The sequence below is a fragment of the Lichenostomus cassidix genome, unplaced genomic scaffold (genome assembly GCF_008360975.1).
Source record: "Lichenostomus cassidix isolate B80296 unplaced genomic scaffold, HeHo_3.0 unassigened_scaffold_chr26, whole genome shotgun sequence".
Classification (NCBI taxonomy): domain Eukaryota; kingdom Metazoa; phylum Chordata; class Aves; order Passeriformes; family Meliphagidae; genus Lichenostomus; species Lichenostomus cassidix.
Genome location: NW_028147268.1, coordinates 1,814,049 through 1,819,502, shown reverse-complemented (window position 1 = coordinate 1,819,502; position 5,454 = coordinate 1,814,049).

Below are 5,454 nucleotides of genomic sequence, written 5' to 3'. Positions count from 1 at the left end.
CAATAACACATAATTCATCACTGACCAACTCTGCTCCTTGCAGCCTGAGCCAAGATCACAGGATGGTTTGCATTGGAAGGACCTTCAACCTTATCCCATTCCACCCCTGCCATGACAAAGGACAGCTCCAGCTAGACCAGGTTGCTCCAAGCCCTGTCCAACTTGGCCTTGAGCACTTCCAGGAGTGGGGCAGCCACAGCTTCTCTGAGCAGCCTGTGCCGGTGCCTGTTCCAGAGATGGGCAGCAGCCTTCCTGGGAAGCCATGGTTCCTCTGGAGCTTTGCCACCAAACCACCAAGATCCAGCCCCATCCCTGGGGTGTTTGCAATGGTGCTGCTCTGTGCCAGTGCTCCTGCTTTGCAGGTCCCCACCAGATGGGATAGTGACAGCACTCACAAAAGAAACTGGGATTTGCCCCAGGTTTTCTCCCCTGCAGCCCTGAGGAAACCTGTTCATCCGGCAGCACTCCAGCTGCTACACATTCCAAGTGCTTTCTGACTCCAAATCCTTCCCATGCACAGGTTTCTTCTCTGGCTGTTGCACCCAAAGAAACCTGAAGCATCTGTGGAGGAGCTGGAACCCAAACAGGACAACTTCGGGGCTCTGTATGGCTAACACGTGCACAGGGATGTGTCATGAGCAGCCCTCAGCACAAGTGATTTTCAAGGCTGGTCAGCCATGGTGAGTTGATGCTCTCTCCCTTCAGCCACAGCATTGAGCTCAGGGCTGTACCCAGGACAGACCCCCCAGCACAGCCCACTCAGGACTGGAGTTCCCCATGAAAACACTGGAGGTAACAGGGAATTTTATCCAGTGCAAAGCATCCAAGACCTCAAGGAGTTTCTGCTCCCATCTGTTCCGGGCAGGCAGGAAGCACACAGTACTGTGCAGCTCGTGGGACTTTTAATAGTAATTAATCTGTTCTTCTCAAGTCTTGGTGGTAAGGGGTTAGGAAAAGCTGTCTGCCAGGAAGAAACCCACCAGGATGGCTCTGATGTGGCTACAAATGCTCCTGAAAGGAGAAAGATCCATCTCTCCCAAGGGCTGTTGCCTCAAGAGCCTCCTGCTTTCCCTACTGCTCTCTGAAGTTCATACATATAAAATCTTTTTGTTCCCATCAAAGCCACTCCTGGATTTATGCTTATGGGAAAAGCCCATGGAATGTGTTGTGGGAATAGAAGACTTTAAAAAGCAAGTTGAGAAGCAGTGCAGGAAATGCGCTCCCAATAACTGCTGCCGCTACTCTCCCTGCTGTGCAGGACTTGCTGTACCTGCAGCACCAGCTGCTTGTTCCAGCCTGATTTCAGCTCTCTTCATTTACAAGATGCATTATTTACCAGTCTGACATGTACCTCATTTAAAAATCAGATTTATCAGCAAAATAGTAGCACTTGCTATGGTAGCTTCCAAGAGTGTTTTGCTGGGCTAGTGTTGACTTGGCAGATTTCTGCCCAATTCATCCCAAAAGAGTGCTAGCACAGAGCCCTCAGCCCCTTCCCAGCCTGGGGGCTCTGCTCGCAGCTCCACTGGGGTATGGACCACCTTGGACTTTGGACATCCACAGGCAAGCTAAGCAGGAGGAGGCTCATGCCAAGGGAATGGCCTTTGTGGAAGCACAATAAACTTGGTACTGCAAAGAGCCTGGATCCACAACTGCATCCTGTTTGGGCAGCGGGATGCTGACCTCAAGGGACTGCTCTACAGCACTCACAAAGCAGGGTTAACACAGTTTGTGATGTGTGCCAGTGGCAGCAGGTCCTGGTGGAAGGTCCCAGGATGCAACACTGGCCCCAGGGGTGCCATCCTGGTGCTCACTGTTGACAAATCTCTGTGTGGCTGCCTGGGAGAAAGGCTAAAAGAACATCTGAGCACTGGCCACACTCTTATGGAGCTAGGGAGGGTATAAATGTGTACGGGAAGATCCAAAGCTGCATCCTGGAATGCACCACCTGCCCCGTGCCTCGCAAATATCTGAGCTGCCGCTTCCCACACCTGGAAGCAGGGTCTGCCCTGCTCTTTTGGTTCTGCAGCAGTCCAGCAGTGCCTGGTCTGTTGTAGGGAGCTTTGAGGGTAGGAACAGCTTGCTCCAGCTGAACCACACCACAGGAACCGTTCTGGTGCCAAGGAATTTTTAGCAAACAGTGGGAAGTGTCAGTCGCTTTGCAAAGGTGCAACTGTTCTTGGAGTGAAGTGTATCTGAAGCTCCTCAGCAGCTTAAGATACACCCTGGAAAGGGGATACTGGTGGTCAGAGGAGCAATGTCTTTCCCCTGTGGGCTCGCTTCCCAGCTCGCACCCTGCAGCCTGTTCCTCCAGCTCCTGGGACCAGTCACCCCGTTGGGCCATTAGCCAGTGGCAGTTTTGTGTGGGAGCAAACCAAGACCTTCTGAGCACAGCAGCAGAGCCAGAGCCAGGGCCAGGGCCAGTCATGTCTGGGTCACCCATGGTTGAGGGGCCCATGGCCATCTCATCACACCTACGCCTTCTCTCTGCAACACATGTGCGGACACTCACTGCTCCGGGCACTGTGGCCCCTCCTCTGCAGCCAGGAGTAGGAACACGCTGTAAACACACATAAATATTTAATGTTCAGAAAGAGAGTTTTTGCCATGACCCAGATTTCTTTGCCCCTGATGCCCCGCTAGGACCCAAGGGGATTGCATGGGATGGAAGCTCAGACGTGGACATGTGCAGCCCCTCTGTGCCCACAGCAGCCCCCAGCCCAAATCAGCCAGGACGACATATTTTTCCTGCCCACTGTTCCATCCTCGCAGGGCTTATCTTTGAGCCAAGGTGGACACATGCCTGCAGGTGCCACACTACCCACCTGCAATGGGGACAAGCACAAAGTGGGAAGGTGGATGCCCTGCTCTCTGCGAGGCACAGGAGAAGCTGGGATGTTCCAAGCAGAATCAGCCCCTTTCCCACAGCAGACTTCTCCTCTGGGAGAGGTGCCTGGCAAGGGCTTCCCAGTCTCAGGCCCACCTTGCTGCAGCATTGCTTGGCTCCTTTCCACACCTGCTCAGGCCAGGGGCTGGTTGACCTCCCTGGGAGCACCCACTGGCACCGGCAGGGCTCACTGCTTGTCCCCAGCTCCCGCTCCAGCTCACAGCAGAGTTGCATCCTCCAAAGGCAGCCCTGCCTTATCAATAATAAAAGGCAATTTCCTCAGAGAGAGCCAGGAGATTACTCAGCTCTTCGTGTGCCTCATCTGCTGCTGACAGGATGGGAAGGACTTTAATAAGATGAGATTTGACAGTAACACAAAACAACAACAGCATTAAGGGAAGAATAGTGGCAAAGGCAGATGTCAAAAACCTCATGTTCCCTAACCAACAACAAGAAATCAGAACTGTCAGGCATGAGCAGAGACTGAAAGGGAGGGCAGGACTGCAGCAGGGAGCCAGGTACCACTGCCCGTGGGGCATCCTGGCCACTGTGGGATCTCAGCTTTGGGATGTGGACACAGGGAAGATGAGAGGTGTTACCCTAGCCAGCTCAGCAATTTGCCAGTTCCACAGCCACAGAGCCCAGGGGAGGGAGAGGCACCACTGTGCACAAGGCAAGTAACCTTGCACATCCGTCAGGGCAGGACCTAGTGCCATGAGCCCACAGCAGGCACAGGGTAGGGGGGGAGCTGGTCATGGCTGCTTACAGGGCTGGCTGCAGAGGGGGATGGAGCCAGGCCAGATGCTGCTGCTTCAGTCTCTATGAAAACAAGCCAGAGGATGTCTGACATTGTTAGATGAAATGTATCCAGAGGAGCCAGGCTTCATGCGGTTGTGCTGGCTCAACAACCAAGGATCTGCGGCCCAGGATTGGATTCAGGCACCTGCTGTGGAGAGGGGACCACCATTCCCCCCAGGGACAGCTCTGGTGACACCAGGGGAAGAGGGAACGTGTTTTAGCTGGCAGAGCTGGCAGCCCTTGGACTTCAGCACAGTTGTGAGAGCTGAGCAGGGTGCAGCAACTGTCCTGGAGCTGGTAGGTAGTCTCCAGAGGCCCCCCAAAATCCAGGAGCAGGGAGATCTGTCACTGCTGATACCGCAGTACAGCAGGGCTCAAGCCGCTGAGAGATCTGCACAGATGAGGCTGGCCTGATCTTCCCTTAACAAGGGCTGGATTTATGGGTGTTTATGTGTCCTCCACATGTCATTCGAGCCCCTGCTCAGTGATTCAGTTTTGCCCACCAAAGTTCAAATCCCATCAATGGAGCTGCCATGGAGAGACCTGCCCAGCACAACCAAAGCTCACAGGTCCTCTCCAGAGAGTCAGCAAGCGGCACCTCTCCAGTCTGTGGGAATGCTGGTGTCAAGCACGCAGAGTGTGGCATGGCCCAGATGGGACCTCATTAAGAGTCTGTTATGCCTCAATACTTAAAACAGAAAAATGAGGGTGAGAAAGAGAGAGGTACCAGTGAATGAGGATCTGATCCCCTTTCGAATATGGGCTTTGTGTTATGAACCACTTGAATACATGAATACAAGAATCAGAACCATGCCCCATTGTGGGGACCTGCCCAGGGGAGGCAGCACTACCAGAGCATTTCAATGCACTACTGGGCTCTGCTGAGTGGAGGATTCCCATTAATCAGAAATGCTTCCATCCCATTCCCTCACACAGACCTTCTCCTCCAGAGAGGTTGTCCCTGACTCTCACTAAGGATCTCATGGATCCCCCAGAGTAGGAATGAGGGTCTGACCGAACAGCAGGGTGGGTGCTGCAGGCAGATGCTCAGTGTAAGGGTCTGGGGGGACCCTGCATAAAGCCTGTAATCCCCATCACGAAGCCACACAGGAACAACACATCCTGCTGTCTGTCTAAGGTTCCCCTTTCCACATGGAGCAAACAACTGCGCAAACTTCTCTCCCTTCTGGAGCCAGGCCCCTGCAGAGCCTGACACTCATCTCTCCATCCAGGCTGGATGCTCTTGCTTTCCTTCAGGCACTTGGTTTAGCATAAGTCACTGCCGGGTCATGACACCCATTATACAACCCACTCATGAATTTTGCAGCAGCTACTGGCCAGGCAGGTGCTGCATTGGGAAGCAGCAGAAAGAAAACCTCTCCAGAAAGTCACTGGCAGAGCCCCAGCCCAGCACTGCCAAGGAGCTGCAGACCTCTGCAGCTGTGGGCAGTGCCAACAAAGGGAGAAAGAACACCACATGCAAGAGTGACATCCCCCTTGGAAAGACACCAAGAGCCACTCACTGTCAGAAGCACTGTCCTGAGGTTGAAGAGCGTGGACAGGGACACCAGAGCTCTGGAAGCAGAGGCTCAGCCAAAACTTCTTCTCTGGATCTCGCCATGTCAGAGCAACCAAGGGAGAGAGGGCACCTCCTGTGCTATCCAGGCTCCTAGAGCTGCTGCCAGTCAATAAAAACCAGTGAAGGGTTCGATAATGTGTATGTCTCGACCGACAAACAAACAGGACTTAATGAAACCTTTATTTTAAAA